Here is a 21,053-nt window from a genome sequence, read left to right as displayed (position 1 = left end):
TGTGTTTGATGGTAGTTAAAGTTCGTTAAATGGCTACTATCATTGTAACAGACTTTAATTAGTGTAGTTCTCACCATTTATTTTCACAGATCATTACACAGCAATTAGAGCTCAGCAAGGAAAAGGATTGCATTGTTTTTTTTCTTCTTTTTTAATTTTCACACTCATTACATGCATTCTTTAACCCTCTCTCTCTTTCTTGCTCTGCTTTGCCTCTCTCTCTCTCTCTCTCTCTCTCTCTCTCTCTCTCTCTCTCTCTCTCTCTCTCTCTCTCTCTCTCTCTCTATATCTGTCTCTTCCTCTCTCTCTCTCTCTCTTCCTCTCTCTGTCAAGATCTGACCAGTAGACCAGCTCATTAAACTGGCTCGACGTTTTAGTCGGGAATGTTTTAGGAAAAGCCGTCTCATCCCATCCCACGCCACTGATGTGCGGCATTAACAACACAGCAGTAACATCTGTCTGAGGCCACTGTGTCTGGATGTGCTTTGCCATTGGTACCTCTTGGCCTGGTCTCTGGTCATTCCTGGTGCCATTAACACGTGTGTGTGTGTGTGTGTGTGTGTGTGTGTAAATGTGTGTGTGTGGGTGTATATATATGTGTGTGTGTGCACTGCTACTCTTATTTCATGTTTAATGACATGGAATAAAATCTTGATATACAATTTTGTCAAATCAGAAATTTCTTTCACATGACGTCTAGGAAGATACAGGAAGGCAAGCTCTACCATTGGTTAGGACTTCAAAGGCTTTGCCTGAGATAAACAGGAAGTGTCAGTGGAATCAATTAATCATGATTTGATTTACAGTGAGCGCAAACAAGGTCATTCTAGTTCTTCTGGAAATTCTAGACACTTCACTGGCTGGGAATATGCACCATAGTCTAACAAGGTTCCAGTTAGTTACTAGAAGTATTAGTGTTGTTTTCCTTGTTTTTGACCAACATTTGACATTTATGGCCCAAACTGAAGGCCTAGCTCTGATACGCCTCGTTCACCTAAATTCAGAAAAGAAAGTAAAAATATTAAATAGTAGCTAAACATTCACGATTACATTTGAATTACAACATTTAATTCATGTTAATGGGTCATAGGCATTTATATAGCTAGTATTTTTGTAAGTATTAATACATATTTTAGTTACCTGTGCTACAATGTAAGTCTATGTGTGGTGGCTGTGGTTCTGTCTGTGGTTATGGAGAGGGTCTGTAAGTCACAATATAGTTAGGCTAGACTACACTACTGCTTCTCTGTAATTATGATTTGCAAGCTTAGGTTATCCATCCTTTCAATTAAAATGCCACAGAATGCATTACGAGCACAGATGAGTGCTCTCAAAAGCGCTAGAAATCAGCACTCATGGCACGGGGCAGTGTTTTCATGACAATGACATTACGGTGTTGTGTAATAACGCTAATGCCATTAAATAAGCTGTACAGTTGTTACATGGCAGGGCACACAAGAGGGTGATTGTGCACTAGAGAACAAATGGAGGGAAGTGTGTGTGGGTGTTTGTGTGTTTCAGTGGGGGAGGAACCCATCCTTTTGTGTACGCTGGTCTTGCTGAAGAGGTTGAGGACTCTGGAGAGAAGGGTTTAATGGACAGAGGTTGCTTTTCAAAGCAAATATTTAGGCTAAAGCTCTGAAAGGCCCCCATCTCTTTTCCTCCCCCTAGACAGGTCGCACATATACTGTACAATATGATACTGTCTTCTGCCCTGAATAAACCTGTATCTTCTCATGACTTGGAAAATACACAACCCCTAGAATTGTAACATTATAATGTAATTACATAAATCATGAGTTAAGGCAGATTTTCAAATGAGTTGCAGGACACTTTTTTTGAGGACAACTCAATTCAGTTTTATGCAGGTTTCAAGCAACATAAGTTGCATGCAAGTTTCGTGTGAGGCAGCCTAAGGGTTTGAATACAGTATGTGTTACTGTTTGGACATTTTAATGTGTAGCCATTGAGTGCAGGGAAGAATAATTTCTTTTTGTTAGACCTGCTGTCACCTTCATCTCATACACTGGACATCTCTCTCAATTAAAGGCAAATGCGGTTGAGGTTGCTGTGAGTTGTTTTAGAGAGGTTGTTTAGAGAGAACACTAACCCTGTCACTCTACTATCTGAGGAACATAGAGGTGAGGTAGAATTTGACTTTTTTGTCATATTTAGTGACACTTAGTTAAAATTCGTAGTTATCACTGACTATAAGGAAAGCATAATGTGTTTTGATTGTAAAGGAATACTTCAAATATCTGTCACATCTGTAGCTTACAATCAGTTGCCATTGACAATCATTTTGAGACATTAATCTGCATTTTCCTGACAACAGTAAACATGTTGACTCAAATCACGCTTCTACTAGAAAACAGTGGGCACATTTTGTGACATAAGTCAAAAATACCAGCTGCTGGTCAGCAATGACATATTTTATTAGGTTTTATATTACATGCAAAGTTACTATCTTGTTTTGCAGAAAGGAAAGAAAAATCCTTCACATTTTTGCAGTGTTTCCTCTATTTCTTAATGTTTAAACAAACAAAACAAGACCAAAGTGTTGATACAGAATCAAATGTGTCACTTTTCACATAACTGTGTAATTAATTATGCAATTGCATTGAAATGGTATAGCTAAACCCCAGTTAACCTAAGGGTTAAAGACATCTGTCTACTCCTGAGCTGACCCTTTTCCAGCTTATGAGCCAGAGGTCACAACTTTAGTCCCCTTCGATTTTATATAACGAGGGACATAGCAGTGGTGACTGCCAATAATATTAATCTTTTCACCGTGTGTTTGTGTTAACACCGGCTAAGCGCTTTTGCTGTCCACGTGGCTCCCACCGAATCTCAGCCTAAAAAGAGACTGCCTCAGCAAAATGATTGCTGCATGCAGTGATTTATTTTCAAAAATAGATCTGTTTGGCTTATTTTTAGACAAACCTTCGAGTACAGGTCATAGGCTCTTTACATTGCTCATTGGGTTCAGACACAGGATAGACAGTCTTGTTGGGGAAAGATATGAACATTTACCAGCTGAAGTGAATGTAGGCCAGATGTTCTAATCCTAGACATTGGCATAGTTGTTGGCACAGTTGGACCTAAAGCTATGTGCATCACTGAGTTTCTATACATTTCTGTACACATGTGTGTGCCATATAAACGTCTGTGCAGCTTGATACCCAGAAGCACATTTCAAGCAAATTTCCTTTTTGTGGAAATATGGAAATACTGTAAAATTCAAACAAAAGCCAATTCAAGCAGAGATTGACTTCCTCTGTGATTATATAAAGATGTAATTGTATTAGGATGCCATTTCCACCATTTATCCATGCTTAGTGCTGGGTGTAGCTTGGAGATGTCAGAACATGTCTTGTGACTGATATTTGATGAAAAGAGACTGCATCTTTAGAAGCACATCTTTGGCCAAAGGCGAGGAAAAGGAGCAAACATTTCCTGTGCCTAGAAAGATGTGGATTAGCCAACAGTGTTTCAGAGTGAAATGTAAAATAAAATGCTAAGAAAATAGAAATGTGTAAAAATAGACGGCTGCTGCACAATATATCATTTGTTGATTATTATAACAATGTTAGCCTTTGCAAATGTGCCCTCACATACACCAGCCTCCTCAGAGGGTCTCTTATTTTCTCATTTGCAGTCTTTCATGGAAACAACTGTCAGTGATTAAAGCTAAGCACTCAGGTGCATCCTATCGGAGAAAAGTAGGTGGGGAGTGGTGGTCTTGTGCTATGCAATCAGATAGGCAGTTGGGAATAGTTTTTTATGTACTAACGAAATTTACAATATGTTAAAATCACAATAACTATAAATAATGTCATATTACCCACTCCTACTCCTAGCAACATCTCTAGTGAGCTGCAATCATCCTGACTGCTTATACCAATATTGGTATTGATGAGGATTGGTACTGAACCGATGTCAGTAATGCTTGACTAGTATTAGCAAAGGGTGAACCTTAGAGAAGGCCTAATGATATCTGTGAACTAAAAAATGCATGGTCATTTTTTTAACATAATCATGCTTGTAATTTAACAGAATTAAAAGAATGATGCTTGTGTTTAAACTCTACAAGTTTAAAAGTACTGTTCTTGTATTATTGTTAAATACATGATTGAAACTAAAGTTAAATTCTTGAAACTCCCAGTGAAAATTTGGCTAATCAGGAATTGTTTTTCCACCAGGTATCTAGGTTGAAATAGCTAATCAAGCTCTCCTGTTGGTTAGGAAGTTCTACTGTGTTAGATTAACTGTCATCATAATTATGAAGTAGCAGAGAAATCAACCAAACATGATTTGATTATGAATGGATGAGAGCAGTTTCATGGAAAAACAGCACTCTAAACCAGTGGTCGCCAAACCTGGTTCGAAAGATTTACCTAGACTCTGTTGAGTCTAATTCCAACCACAATTATGCTGCAGCTGCTCCAGCTAATGAACTTCTTCAGAAGTCCGTGACTGTCTGGATTAAATGCATTGGACGTAGGTAAGATGGAGATAGTAGCTTGGAACTAAACTCTGCAGGAATGTAAATTCTGTAAATTTTTTTCCTCAGTTTTGACCTTTATGGCCCAGATTGAAACATTAGCTTTTAATAGTCATGGCTTGCCGCTGGATATCACACAGGAAAATGCATTAATCCCATCCAATCCCGTAACAGATCTTGCTTGAAATAGCACACACAAATTGTGTGATGTTATGTTAGATCTGTTTCTTTCTGAGGGGGGTGTTGGAGTGATTTGAGCATGACAGGCTACTTTTAGAAGTACTAAAATTAAAGCCTTCACTTTAAAGCTAAAAATGAGAAAGTAAGCATAATCATTTTTAAAGCTTGTTATTTTTTAAAGTGAAATGTGTCAGATCTTTATCAATATTGGCCGAGGCTGAAGGGCTCAGTATCAGTTTTCAAAAGAAAAAGTGGCATTGTTCTCTCTTTAGTATTGAACAATCGATGAATTCATGCAATCCAACAAAAGTAAGTTGCCTTGGTAAAAATGCAAGCCAATTTTTAATCATGTCACATGATTGATCAGTAATGCACAGTTATTGTATTGTAAGGTTTATCAAAATATGTTGCAATATAGTCACAACTCTATTGCTTTGTCCATGTAGCTCTAGAAGGGGCTGAGACTATGAGGGGAAAAGAGTTAGAACATTTACATTGTGACATTGTGTCTTTGAAGCAACTGAATGTGGGTTATGACTCAACAATAACCTGCACAGGGTCACATGCCTTTAGGCCAGCTTTGCAAGGTGGATTTGAGTTGTGGTTCAGTGAAGCATGAGCACGATGGAAGCAGGTCAGTGTATGACCAAAAGTCTCTGAGTTGGCATCAGTTTGCTGTAAAATAGAGTCATCCATAGTGCCGAACTGTGGAAGTCATTTCTTTGTTTGCTTCTTTGTGTCTGGCTGCAGCTCATTCCTCATCTGGGCAAATCCTAAGCCTTCTATACACACTGTTAAGCTGGACTGAATGTTATCAATAAAAAGGCATTTTATTTTAATGCGCATAAATTACCAATGTTCATCCCATGAAGTGACCCTTTGGCATTTGAAACAGGATCAGATGGATGGGGCACTGAAGAGAGAGGCATTCTTCTTGTGTTTGGCTGGGAAAACCCAAATCTCAGACATGCTGCAGGGCCTCAAAAATGCAAAGAAACCTGTTTTTTATGCATAGGAGAATAACTCATAATAATTATAATAATAATAATAATATAATAATAACTCTTGTAAAAACAAGGGTTCTTAGGGTTTCTCATTTCAGTTTAGTCTACTAATTTAGGGATATACGATAGAGTCATTTCAGTATTGGCAAGTAGTTGCTAAAAAAATACTGATAGATATCAGATAGATGTTTTAGATTGGACTGTTTTCTCTAACTGATACTTGGTGATGTATTTATTGTACTCTGGAAGAGCATAAATTTTAAGCAATGCTGGGATAGTGTGCTGAAAAATGTTTTTTATATTTTAATCATTTGCATATTTATAACGTTCTAGAAATAAATAATGTTAGATTTCTTCATAATGTTAATCCATAGCATCCATATACATGCGCTGGTCATAGTAAAACTACTCTGAGAACAGGTTGTAATGATCTAAAGGGGACACAGCATCTCTGGATGTATCAGTGGCAAGAATGTTTAAAAGCTTCATAAGCTTTTTCATAGGTTTTTTCTATGCTGTCCGCTCCAAAGAACCCTCTCTGACATTTCTATTTTTAAGCGTGTATTTGAATATGATTAGAGGAAAATGTTGATACACAGTCTTCTGATGAAAATCCTATTTGACGTGGTGGCTCAACGAACAAAGAAATGTGTGCTTTGTGTGTTAGTACTGAAATGAACAATATCTGGAATGCCATGTATGATCAAATTTTAGGCTTAGTCAAATTCAAACATATTTACAGAACCTCAATCCTCAGACTTTAACACCAAGAGCAAGAGTATCTGTTAGCATGGTCAAACGATAAGCCAAATGGATGGTTTCGTCTTCGTTGTCTTGTTGCCTTCAGTGGGTCATGGCTATGTTCTCCATTACAAGAACCTGCTTTGACTGGGTTCATTGGTTGGTTATCTCCATAATCTGGGTCGCTGTTTTAAGGCCAGCATGTGTCCAGAATAATCACAAAAGAAAGAAGAGCGTTGCCTGCCAAATTAGCTCCAGAAGGCTTTTTTTCCCTTGTAGTCGTCATTATGCACTTGATAGATTTCAGAGGATTTAATTAATGGATTTGTCAGCAGCTCTGCTCAAACCCCTCTTCTGTCACTCCACACGCTCATACACACATACACAAACGCCTTTCTGAGCACAGAGACCATGGGGGTCTCATGGGGACTGTATTCTCACCACTTTGCTCGCCAATGCTTCATATGCTGCAATCAAGGGAGGAGAAAGTAGAAAGCAGAAGAGGGGGAGAACGGGGAGGGATACCCTTGTCTCAGGAGGTACCACAGCACAGCCAAACCCATCAGGAGTCCTAGAATGCCTCTAATCACCACAGTAACCTCTGGCAGATGGGCTCGTACAAATTAGGCCTGCCAGCTATTTCTATAAGCTTCCTGTTTCGCTAGCTAAACTAAACTAGCATTCATTAGCTCGTCTTTCTTTGATTACAGTTGGCCACATTTCTTTTTTTTTGTCTTTCTAATAAGATCTAAATCACGGTTCCAAAATTTAAATAGACAAACATTAGGATTTTCTTACAGAATTTGGATCAAGCCAGACCCCTCACGGGTTTCATCATTAGTGCCGCTCAGGGCTACAAACGGCAAACTGGAATCAGAACAAATTAAATATTCATGACTGGCCCATGCATGACCTCTAAATCCACATATGGAAAACATATAGCGCTAACACAGAGCTTAGTATTCACATGGAGATGCAATGTGTTGGTGCTGCTTCTTGATTTCGCGCTCGCCTATAAATCTGCTTTTTTTTTTTTCTTTTTCAACAATGTTGCACCATTAAACACATAGCAGTCACAAACCAGAATGATTGACAAAGACGAGAAGAAAAAAAAATGACCAAACTTGGGTGTTTGTTGTCGCAGGTCAAAAGTCAGCTTCTCTAGAGTGAGCAAGGCCGAAAGCTGAGAAACCCACATCCTCATTGAAGGGGACAGATGAGAGGACCAAAGCAGCAAAATACACCTCTTTGCCACAAAAACCAGCAAGATAAAAGCCTGTATAAATCTGCTTTTTAATGTTAAGGTTTAGATTATATTCTTCACCAGGAAAGATACGACTTTCCAAAAACCTCCACTGTGACTTCAGTTGAGTATTTTGTAATGCATCACATCATGATATGCATGTTAATATTCACTGTTTTTAATACGACAGCTTCCTAACAGCTACACACCGAGGAATAGTTTGATTTTAATTAAAATAATTTTTTCGATGACGCACTGACATAAATTTGATTGATTTCTGTTGTTCTATGTCCAAAAATTGGTCACTCATGTTAAAATAAGAGACAACTGTGAAGGTAAGAAAGCACCCCCCTGCTTTGCAAAACCGTCTGCATGTGTTTGTGTTTGTCTAGTTAGGGCAAGCAGACTTTGACCCAAAAAAAATTTAAAAAGAAAGTAAATGTTGGCATGTTGACATGTTGGCATATTGGCAAACAGACTTTGACCCAGAAAAAGAGAAAACCGTTGACTGGATGAAATGGCAAAAATATAATGTTCCGATACTTCAGAACATTTTCACAATACATGATATGCATAACGTATGAATCAATTAGTTCATTGAACATCAAAGTTTTTACGTCAATAATTGGTGACTTATATTTCTAACTTTCTATTTGAAGTTTAATCAAAGTGGAATTCCACAGATTTTTTTAAAAAGTCTATAATCGAATGATTAAGATGGAATTAAAGTCATTCTGATTAGTTTGCTGTGAAATGCATAATGATATTTTTGGATATTTGTTGACGTTTTATGATAGTTTTGAGGTTTTGGCCTAAAATTTAAAAAATGGTTGAAGTTGAGAATCCCCATATATATTATATATTAAAATTCCCACTATTTTATCATTTCAACATTACATGTTAAAAATTCAGAAGACTGTAGGTTCACTGATTGTTTTAGGTTGTAAATAAAATTGTGACTCCTGGTTACTATCACCAGCACTGAGACCATTTGGAATCACTTTATTTTTATTTCAATTGAATTGTCAGTGGAATTTCTCTTTAAATAAAAAAAGAAGGCATCCTGAATACTTACTATAGGGTAAAGCACGTAATCATTTATTACAGTGTAAGAGTGCCTTGCTCCCCTGCACTGCATTCAATTAAATTGCTTTATTCTATATTTTCTGGTCAAAAGATACACAATGAATATCAAATTTGTGTATACAAAATGTGTGTATCGGTAGACCACAGTAGTAAGAGATTTCATTTTTAGAGTGGCAGATGTACCTATTCATGCCACAGCTTTGTGTCTATCAGTGATTAGGGCTTGTAATGTAAGTACTGTTCTTACTCTGACGCTTTCTGCTTTCAGACATGCTTTTTAACCACTCACTCATACACCCTGGTTTGGAAGAGGGGATTGTACCTCTGTTATGGCACACCCTCTGGGACAAGCCTCATGTGCACACACACTCATGCGTACTCACACTCTCCTCTCACCCAATGCTGTTGCTAAGGAGCCCTAGCGACCAGGTCTGCCACTATTGGCCAGGGTGGAGCCTGGGGTGAGAGAGGGCTCACAGGAAACAAGATGCAGCTTGGATAATGAGCGTGCGTTTTGTTTTTGATTTTCAAAGGCAGGGAAGTGGGGGGAAGAGAGAGAGAGAGAGAGAGAGAGAGAGAGAGAGAGAGAGAGAGAGAGAGAGAAACTGAGACATGGAAGAGAATGAAATAGTGCAATTAGGTGCACCCCAATTGCATTATTTTTTTAGTTGGTAATGGTCTGGTCTGGTCTAGTTTGTGTGCTTGCGATAGAAGACAGTTTTGCCTGGAGAGAATTAGCTGTCATCGTTTTATTTATTTATATATATATATATATATATATATATATATATATATGTAATACACACACACACGCGCGCACACACACACACACACACACACACACACACACACACACACACACACACACACACACACACACACACACACATATATATATATATATATATATATATATATATATATATATATGTATATATATATATATATATCACTGCTGCCGGAACAACACCTTGTCATTATTCAGTTTTTGACATAATTTGAAAATGGACCAAAAGAAACAGCCCAGAATTATGTCAAAATATGTCTGGTTCCAATGACTAACATTAAAAGTAAAGTATGTTCTTTCTTTTTCCTGCAACATTACTATTTTGGATAAACAAGGTTTTGATCTGACAGCAGCGACATATTGATCAGGTTATATATCGCTGTTGCCAGAAGAAAACCTTGTATCTCCAAAATAGAAACTTTACAGGAGAAGGAAAAACCTACTTTACTTTTAATGGAAGTCAAAGGAACCATATGTCTTTCCAAGCAATTTTGGCCCATTTCTTTTGGTCCATTCATCATGAAATTTGCACACAATGTAAAGACCAAAAGGCATTTTCAAATTATATTAAAAACGTTAAAATTGAGATACAAGGTTTTCTTCCGACAGCAGCGATATATATATATATATCAAGCTTAATTCAGTAATTGTGATACTCTTAAAAACCATATACATATGCTAATGATAAAACATCCCTGGACAATTACTTGATTTTCTTAGTGATTTTCTGAAATCTACATATTTATACACATTTTAGTGCACAGTTTCTGTTTGTTGGCCGAGTTTAATGCATTGGTAGAATGCATTGGTAGAATATGTACCATCATAATGAGTAAAATTTTATATATACATTGTTTTGTCTCCAGTATGTAGACCATATTAAGCTTTTATCACATAGTTATTTAAGTCAACAAAACAGTATGTCCAAGGGCACCTAATTTTGCAGTTCACTTGGGGTCTTCTTTCTTGTTTTTTGGTTGTGCTTCCTGACATTTGAATAAAGTAAAAACTTCTGGACAAAAGTTTTTTAACTTTTAAAGTTACCTTATTTTGCTAAATAGTAGAATTGTCTATAACAAAATTACCTTTTCTGATAACTTAATCAACATGTGATTGGACATTATGCTCTTTCTAGTTCTACTTTCATTATTTTTTTATTCTATACTGTTATAAATAAAGGTACTGTGCAGGTACATTTTTCATTCATCAAGGTACAAACAATCTAAATGTACCACAAAGGTACAACAGTGGTTTTGAGATCCAATTCTGTACCTTAAATAAGTTTTCCCAGATGAAAAGTACATATTTGTGCCTTTTCATAACCTAATGTTTAAAGACAGAGACAGGCTGTCAATACAATTTCAATGGATAATAGTGCAGTCATGTTTCCAGACTAAAGGTACTTAGATGTACCCTTGAGGGTATAACCCCAGTGACAAGAGGGGTACTGCCACAGTGAAAGTTTCCTACCTATTTTTGAGAGTGTAAGTGTCCTGTCTATTGTTATATGTCATGCTGCTGTAATTGCCTACATTTCCAATCTGGGATCAATAATGCGTTATCTTAATTACCAAATAAGGTCAAAGAGTACAAAGTGTCAAAAGGTAAAAGGAAAGATCAGTGGGTTCCATTGGAGAGAATTAAACAAAAGAGATGGGTGGGGAAGTGGTGTGTTAAGGGGATGACAGGGCTTTTAAATATTTAAGCTAAGGCAGAGGTTACATTTGGACATGAAGGAAACAGAGGAAAACAAGCCATTGTTGGCGATAGCGCAGCCTGTGGAGCAGATATTGCTTTAACATTGCTTGTTACAATTCATACTGTACTCACACATCTAGCATGAGAAAAAAAAATATTTCTAGGAAGATTAATAGTTTCATGTTCTTGTACCACTTTACAGGCTGAACAAGTAGAGGCTTACACATTTACACAATTGTCCGTTTTTCTCAGAGATGTAGTCGGTTAGCCAAGACGTGTTGGGTGTCCACATTTTGTTTCTTTAGTTTAGCACTAACAAACACTAGAAGTCAATAGTCACCCAAATCTTTTCCATAAATACATTCTCAAAACTTCTCCCAAACCACATGCTGGTCTTCATTAAGGTTGTGTAGTTTCCAGCCATTTTAAACAGCTGGTGTCATTTGAAAGTTTGGCTACTTGGAATACAAGATTACATTCAATACTTCTGATATTTCTATTCATCTTCATATCTCATTATTCAGTGCTGCACCTGTTGTCTAAAATGGCTGCCTCAGCGTTTTGCTACATAGTGACGTTTTATGCATTTTTAAAGTACACAGTAAGTAATAATATGCACTATACCACATTAACCACATTAAAAGTCACCACTACCTTAGCAAATACCTGGATATGGTTTGTCTGTGGTTGAGAGACATTTTAGGGATGTATTTGCAGAAAAGATTTGCGTGACTACTAACCTAACCTATAGTGTTTGTTAACAACATTAACATTATAGCTCAAGTGCTAAACTAAAGAAATAAAATTTAAACAACAACATTTAAACAAATTTGATCAACTACATCTGGGGTAGGTGGAATGATATCACTTGAGTTTAAGAAAGTGACAGTCGTATTAGTCAATCAAGCACTTTTTTTCCTACAAGTATTGGAATAATATCGAGCACATTCATTTATATTGGTATCATATGTACAGGTGTTTTTAGCTTCTTATTCAGACAGGATTTTTGTAGTGTTTTACTGATAAGTTTATGTGTCGATTCACATGATGAGTATAACTTGAGGTTATTTCATCTGCTGATTTTACAGAAGTTAAAAGGTGCCAGAAACTTTATTGAGGCAGGAGTGTACAGTTAGTAAAAATAACTGCCATGGTGTATTCGGATGGGACTAAAATAAACTGAGAAACACCAGTAAAAAATTACTTCTTCTCCCAATGCAAAGCTAATCCACTCTGAATTCGACTTTAGAAATGGTATCTCTGACAAAATCTTTACATCGGTCGATCCCTAGGTCCCGGGTGTTGTGTTGTCTGCTCCTGTGTTTTGACGGAGCACCACGACCCAGATCCAGTCTACTTGCCTCAAGGACCCCACATCCACTCCCCCTTTTTGTCTCGACATTATTGTACATCACTGCAGCTGGCAGCTTCCGGTGGAAAATCCAGACAGCTCTGCTCTCTCTCCGACTCGCTGATGAACTGAAACTTGTCAGGCGGCAGTGAAGTGATGAGACTTGCTTTGAGAAGTGGGTGCCAGAGGGGTAAGATTTATTTCACTGATGCACTGCCAAATTTATTTATTTATTTTATGTCTGGAATGCTCTCAAGACAAAGAATGACAATAGCTATGAGATACTTTGAGCAAAATATGAATCGTTGATTGGTAATGTGTGATTGCAAACTTTGGTGCTCAAACAAGGCAGCTGTGTTTGATGCGGTAATTCATAGAATTACATCTACATGAGGCACATTGTCACATTTTGCATCACAATATCATGTTATGATATTTTAATGTTTATTTTTGTTTTGTTATTTTTTACAAATTTTCCCCCATTGGGACTCCCCCAATCACATGGTACCACTAGCACTAGGATTGCAAAGGCAAACATCTGGTGACCAATGATGATAGGGCCAACACATAGAAGGTTGCGCCCCGTGTGAGCAATGCGGTGGACTGTTACACTTCTACCACTTACACCTACTGTAGCTTACCAGTTGCCCACTGTAGCTATTTTGTGCATAGTCATGGTGATCTTGTAACAAGAATGCATGTCTAGGAACAACTTCTTGAACTTTGGGGCTGGTTTTTGGCGGAATCCACCTCAAGCAAACTTCCCATTACAACAAGCCCCTAGTCTCCCGTAGTCCATTCTTTTTTAACGTTTAGACGTTAGTCGATAACACCTGCAAACAAGCTTGCTATTGTTAGCTAACAAAAAACGTTTTTCCCTTGCAAGTAGTAATATTTATTTTAACTGCAGGCAGGCAAATGTGGCAAATGTCTACATGCTTAGGTGGAGTTTTTTAGCCAGTGCTAACTTACATTACATATATGTGCTTGTACTTAGAACATCCTCCTACTTTGATTTCGGTCTGTACATGGTGTTGGTGTGTTTCAGAAATTTTGCATTCTGTTTGTTACCACCCTGTTATTCCCACCCACATTTATCCTAAAATTACTTTTGGTTGTCTCCAGTCATTCTCATTATAAGATAATGTCTGGCCCTGTGGGACCACCTTGTACATACACTTATTGGCCTACCATATAGATGCACCTTGTAGACACAGTTACTGACTGTAGCCCATCTGTTGCTGCACAGTTCATGAGGCAGCCACTGCTGAACAGATGTTATCTGGGTGGTGCACCATTCTCGACGTAGCAGTGACTGATAAATTGTACAGCAACAGATGAGCTAGTCAGTAAATATAAACCTACAAAGTGCACCTGTATGAATAATTGCACCTGATAAAATAGCCAATGAGTGTAGTTACAATGTAGGTGGCAAGATTTTTTGTCTTGACTTGTGTATTGGATGTAAACGTGGAGGTGAATGAGAAAGAAGAACTTAGCATGGCTCAGGAACATGCGGGATTGATTTATCTGTGATTGAACGAGTCACTTCCTCTGGCTTCCCCTCAGGGCTAAAAGGAGGTGCCTCATTCACTGTGTCGTTTTTTGCAGACTCTTCTTCCTTCTATCCTCCCCCTCTTTCTTGCTTCCTCCCATAACCTGACTTTTAAGTACCGTATCTCTGTGTCCCTCCTTCTCTGTCCTTCTTTCTCTCTGTCTCCCTGTCTCTCTCCCCACACACGCCCCCTCCCCGCATCCACTTTTCTGATCCTGCTGTTAAAACTAGGTCACTCTGCAGCATCGAGCCATCACTCCTGCCAAGCATGAGATGTGCTCCACGCTGGCGCACTCGTCCGTCCCCTCCATCTTACCTTCCCCGAGGTCTGCTTGGCTGCTCTGCAGTCCAGGCCCATTTGTCCTGAGATACTACCTTCCATGAATCTAGGGGTTAAATTGGGCATTTCTGCACCCTCTAGGTAACTGGGAAGATATGTTGGTGGTATTTTTCAGTGAAACATGGAAAATTTGTTATTATCAGCCTAGTGTTGAAATGAGAGTTGTATTCGTTGTCTACCCAGAGTCCCCTGGTTTTACCCATGGCATGACTGAACTGATCTATTAACCTCATTCACTGCATCACAAGGACCAGTCAGGTTTCACAAGACAAAGACTTTTTTTTTGTTTTAGAAAAATCCTATTTGTTGCCTATAATGTAGAGTCTGATGAGTGTGCTATGGATGAAGTTTTGTAGAAATTGTGTGAATCACAATGTGCTTGAATTAAGTCACACAAATACGTCAAAAGCAAAGTGACTCTCCGATTTCCAGGGGAAATAATGGGAGGACGAAGACTTGCTTTGCTTCCCTCCAAGACACAAGATGCCAGCTACTGCATATTTTCAAACTGCTGCTAATGCACCTTGCATCATTGGAAAGCTCAGCATGCTTGGCAGAGAGTGCAAACTGCAAATTTTTTACATCAGCTAACAGAAGCCTGCATTGGCTAGCATCTCACGCTAAAGGGCTCCCAGCTACCATTGGCTGATGGATGGTTTGATCGTTAGGGAACATACTCATGATCTCTCAACAACTGGCAGTGCTTAAATGCTTGCCCCACTTAAGAGAGAAAATTAAGTTGATTATAACCATGTTGGTGAAATGGATTCATCATTAACGTTCTCATGATATTTGCAGTGCTATCAACTTTAATTTAGCTCCTGTGATCCCATTATGTATAAATCAAACTTATTAGCTTGCTACCAAGTTGCCATCATTAGCAGCTATCTCTCTTGCTCACTATTGAAGGTTCTACCACCTCCTAAATTAAATTCCAATTTAACCCCTGAATCTGAACCTGAGCTGCTCTTTCCCCCTTCCCCCTAATGTCATTTAAGCTTAAGAAGCTTTTATTACCTATGAGGTTTCATTAGCAGTGTTGATGTAACAGCTGTCACCCTTACGACACATAAAGAGGCATAAACAGAATGGCTTGTGGATGAGGTTGCAGGGTCATGTCCATAAGCCCTTTGACCTTGTTCTCCTAACCGAGTGGGTGTTTATTGTTGTGATCTTCTGACCTGTCCAGTGCCATAATGCACTGAGTCAGAGGTCAGGGCAGGAAAGTAGCCCTGCAGGTGAGAATTCTGGGAAGTGAGAGACTGGACTCATTAGGGAGCGGCAGGCGAGAGGCAGGAAAGAGTTTATGAACAGGACTGGGCAGATGGGTCCAAGGTCAAGAGCCTCCTGTGACCTCTAAGGGAGGGAGTGAAAGTGAGCAGAGTGAAGCCCGGGCATATATCTTAGTGTGTTTGCATGTATGTGTGTGGATCTGGGCCTTATGAGGTTGTGTCAACATGGATAGTAGTTCAGATGACCTCCTCTAGGCATTTACTGTATGTGTTTTCAGAGCTCATGTCCACATGTTTGTCCTTCGAACTGCACAGTTAGAGACCCAGAGGGTCTAGTTCATTTTAGTTAGTACTAATTGATATTAGGGAATAAGTGACAAATATTATCATCACTCTGGCAATAGGAAGGATAAAACTAAGGCATTTACTCAGTGCTCTGGTTAGGGCTGCATAATACCATGATACAGTTATACTAATACTGATTGCCATTGCAATATACACTCACCAGCCACTTTATTAGGTACAGCTAGTAAAAGGTTGGACCCCCTTCTGCCTTCAGAACTGCCTTAATTCTTCGTGACATACTTTCTACAAGGTGCTGGAAACATTCCCCAGAGATTTTGGTTGGTTATTTGAGTTACTTTTGCCTTTCTATCATCTCAAACCAGTCTGCCCATTCTCCTCTGACCTCTCACATCAACAAGGCATTTTTGTTCACACAACTGCTGCTCACTGTAAACCCTAGACATGGTTGTGAGTGAAAATCCCAGTAAAACAGCAGTTTCTGAAATACTCAGACCAGCCTGTCTGGCACCAAGAACCACGCCATATTCAGTCACTTAAATCACCTTTCTTCCCCATTCTGATGCTCGGTTTGCAGTTCAACAAGTTGTCTTGATCACCTCTACATGCCTAAATGCATTGAGTTGCGAAGATGTGATTGGCTGATTAGCTATATGTGTTAACAAGTTACTGAACAGGTGTACCTAATAAAGTGGCCGGGGAGTGTACCTTCTAATATATTGTAACTGTAATAAACTATTATCAAGTGATTGATATCCTCTAATTCAGCACAAACTCAGCTTTTTAGCATTAAGAACAAAATAATATCCAAATACATTAAAAAGTCTTGAAACCGGAAATATTTTTTTCATTTTTACTGATAAAACAAGCAAACAAACAAAAAAAAACACTGATCAAAGCAATTTGAAAAAATAAACCACTTTAAACTCCTTTATAAAACTCACTGGAAGCCTTTATTGTTTATATGCATGGGTCTTTATAGGTCCAGCGCTGTCAGTAAACGTTTTTAGTTTATGCTCTTACTGATGATGTGTACACACGCGCACACACACACACACACACACACACACACACACACACACACACACACACACTTTCTAAGCCGCTTCTCCCTCAGGGTCACAGGCTGATGATATGTATTGTTATGTATTGCTATCTAGCTTTACAAGCCCATATCTTAGCCTTTCTCCTGGCATGTGTCTCCAGTCTCACCATCAGGGCCCTTCAGAAACATTTGCAGTATTTCAGTATTTATTAGATAAAAGGATTTTCTTCAAAATAGGTATGTTTTGAAGTTTTCAAAAGAAATGTGTTAGTCATGTTTAAACCTGTTAAATCCCTGCTATGATTGGATCTGCTTAGTAGCTACATTTAATGAAACAAACAAAAGTAGTGTAGAAAACATGACAGCTGAATATTGATCTGTACACACACATAGCTGACTCCGCAGATGTAGCGTAGATCAGGCCCTCATACATGAACTCCTGGTCTTCTGTTAGCTTCATAGTCTTAGGTACAGAATGTAGCCTCGTGGGTGCAGTTTGTATGTTATTTATTGTCAGAAATGGTTTTTGGCTGTCATTTTTGGTGCGGTGTTAGCGTGTATAATTCTCACTTGGACTGGTTATTTGCACTACTTGTAGTATATGATTAATACTCCAAATATAATGCCAACTACTGTGATTAAGGCCAATGTCTACTGTTTGACTTTCTGCATGAATGAACAGTGGTTATGAAAACTCTGACTATGAGTAACCTAATTTACTTTTTCACTTACATCACCACTTAACTGTAAAATTTGTGTAAAGAGTACATAACAGCTGTATTATTGAGACATATGTTGAAATATGTGTTATGTATAGCAAGACCTGGCTGATGTTTCAGCTGGCAGTCAGAGGGGTTTAAAACATGCCAGCTTGGATTTTCTATACAGTGGTAGTGAAGTGAACCAGGCAATTGATTTGCTATGCAAATAACCAGTGAACCTACATGTATGTTCTTTTTATATGCATTTGATCCTTTTTGATTATGAATTATATTGATAATTTTTAGTCATAGTAAGTCTGCTTTTCATACCAAACCTCTCTGAATGACTTTATTTACATCAGAATGATTTAAATATGCAGACATTTAAACATATATGTAGAATTCTCTTTTAAGGTTTCATGTATTAAGCAATATCAAAAACAAATATACACTCACCGGATACTTTATGAGGTACTTGCTAGTAAAAGGTCTGACCCCCTTTTGCCTTCAGAACTGCCTTAATTCTTCATGGCATACTTTCAACAAAGTGTTGGAAACATTCCTCAGAGATTTTGGTTGGTTATTTGAGTTACTGTTACCTTTCTATCATCTTGAACCAGTCTGCCCATTCTCCTCTGACCTCTCACATCAACAAGGCATTTTCATCCACACAACCGCCGCTCACTGGATATTTTCTCTTTTTCAGACCATTCTCTATAAACCCTAGAGATGGTTGTGCGTGAAAATCCCAGTAGATCAGCAGTTTCTGAAATACTCAGACCAGCCCGTCTGGCACCAACAACCACGCCACGTTCAAAGTCACTTAAATCCCCTTTCTTCCCCATTCTGATGCTCGGTCTGCACTTCAGCAAGTTGTCTTGACCACCTCTACATGCCTAAATGCGTTGAGTTGCGACCATGTGATTGGCTGATTAGCTACTTGTGTACCTAATAAAGTGGCCAGTGAGTGTGTATTTTATGTTAAATGCACATCCGAAAAAGTTGGGACTGAAAGTCAATAACACATAAATCAGTAACCTGTCTACTAAAGTCTACTTTGATCTGTATTTGAACAAAAACAGTACAAATACAATACATGTAGTGTTTTAGTGAAACTTTTCATCGTCAGGTAGGGGTTGTAAGAGTTTTAGGTAATTTTCCCTCAGTGTCATATAACAATATCATCAAAAGATTCAGGAAAATCTCTGTGCATGAAGGACAAGCCCAAAAATCACAAATGAATGCTGATGATCTTTGACAACTCAGATGGGACTGTATTAAAAACCGCCATGGTTCTGTGATAAATATCAATTTGTAGGTTTGGGAAACCTTTGAGAAAGTCAGTAAACACTGTCCATCACTGCATCAACAAATGTAACTTAAGACTGTACTGTGCACAGTGGAAGCCATATGTCAAAAAGCTTTCAGAAATGCTGTCGACCTCTCTGAGCTTATCTGAAATTAACTGATGCAGAGTGGAAATGTGTATTGTGGTCTGATGAATCAACTTTTCATATTGTATATGATGTTAGTTGTGTTCTCTGGGCTAAAGAAAAGCACTATGCACCTGTTGTCAGTGTAAAGTTCAAAAGCTTGCATCTCTATATAGTATATGGGGCCCATATAGTATAAGGAGCTATTAGTGGATAACTTGCACATAACTTGCACATGCAAAAGCTCCATTATCACTGAACACATTTTGGAGCAACATCTACTGCCTTGTAGGCACCCTCTTTTTCGGCCATACCTATAATTATTTCATAATGATGACACCAAGCCACATTCTGCATGTGTTACAACAGCATGGCTGTGTAATCTGAGAGTGAACTGAGAGACAGAACTGTCTCCCATTGAAAATGTGTGTCTTATTAATCTCAAAATACACCAGCAAAGGCCCTGTTCATTTGTGCAGCCTTGTATGACAGACAAATAGCAAAAAAAAGTTTTTTGTCTTTAGTCCCCAAAACATTTTTAAATTCTTTCTAAAAGAAAAGATGGTGTAACGCAGTGGTTAAGTGTTCCACCAAAAACTGTTTTGGAAGATTTTGTAGCCATCAGATTTAGAATTACTGTATAATAACTAAGACAATGAAATTATTAAGGTAAACATACAAGTATGTGTTTTGTACAGTTTCTAATCTGCTTTAATTAGCATTTGACAATCTGTCTCAACTTTTTAGAACTATATATAATGAACACATTGCTGAAATATCATTAATTTCAGTAGATTTAAATTTGTATCATGTTCTTTTTAAACCTTGACAGTTATTTTAAACAGTTATTACTATTGGCATGTGTTTTGTATATTTTTACATTATCTAAAATTATACCTGCCAACGGGTCCATATCCTATGTTTTATTTTTTTCCATTGAGATCCATTTTATGGTTTTATGTACCATATTTAATTGATTTTTACATGACCATTTTTAAATCTCTCTTTTTCTCTTAGAATTAAAAACTGTGCCTTTAAGGCTGATATAAGAAAGATGATCTGATTGGTTGTTTTGTGTCGTGCCTCATTCAAAAGGCAGAGCTGAAAACACCCAGACCTGAAATACTCCCTAGAACTTCAATTTGAATGGGTGTAGCTAAACTGCTGTAGTCTTCATAGGTTGATATATGTAAATGTGTTGATTCTCGTGACATAAAAGAAACAAATAGTTGATTGATTGAGACTTAAATTTAGTATTTATCTTTAGATGTATCTGTATTTTATTTTATTTGAACTGTTTTTAAGGCATCTAGCATTCTGTCCTAAAGTCATTCTTGAGTGTGACATGACAGCCTATTAATTAGTCCCCATCACATAAGCTTTTCAGTGCCTAAATCGTTGACATGAGCTGTAGTTAACTTTAGTCCCTACATTGCAAGAAATGTCAGTGTGGATTTGGACACTCATATATTTAAGGAGACAAGCTGTCGCCTGGTCATGCCTTTTTCATCACATCTAACTGCGCTGATATGTACACACAACATATGGGATGAACTCTGAGGCCATGTTCCTCCTCCAGGCCAATGCACTGTTTCAGCATCTACAGAGACTAGTCTGTACAGGGCATTCTTCGGCTGCTAAGACTGTCAGCAAGACCCACTTCAACCATCCATCATTTTTTTTTGGTCGGTCACCATTTTCATTCTGCATAGTTTCTGTTTATCTGTTATGTCTCTTTTGCTGCTGTGTCCTCTTTTCCTCACTCCCTGTGCACTGTTCCTCAGCTAAGAACTCAGTGCTGTCCTTATGTGACAGAGGTCAACATCCCCTTAACATTAGAAGTAGCAATT

General features: G+C 38.1%; 1 protein-coding gene across 19 annotated transcripts in view; it reads left to right on the top strand.

Moving 5' to 3' along the window:
* nfasca (neurofascin homolog (chicken) a) overlaps positions 1 to 21,053 on the top strand; it is a 137,486-nt gene that overhangs the window by 33,799 nt on the left and 82,634 nt on the right. For 2 of the 19 annotated variants that reach the window (XM_037532444.1, XM_037532443.1), the window contains exon 2: positions 12,536 to 12,784. The exons of the other annotated variants lie outside the window; for them this stretch is intronic. The gene's annotated coding sequence lies outside the window, so the exon portion shown is untranslated. The remainder of the gene's footprint in view (positions 1 to 12,535; positions 12,785 to 21,053) is intronic. 19 annotated transcript variants of the gene reach the window in all.

This window comes from Pygocentrus nattereri, chromosome 21 (assembly GCF_015220715.1).
Source record: "Pygocentrus nattereri isolate fPygNat1 chromosome 21, fPygNat1.pri, whole genome shotgun sequence".
Taxonomy (NCBI): domain Eukaryota; kingdom Metazoa; phylum Chordata; class Actinopteri; order Characiformes; family Serrasalmidae; genus Pygocentrus; species Pygocentrus nattereri.
Note: the sequence above shows the minus strand (reverse complement) of the source record. Positions and strands in the feature narration are given on the sequence as shown.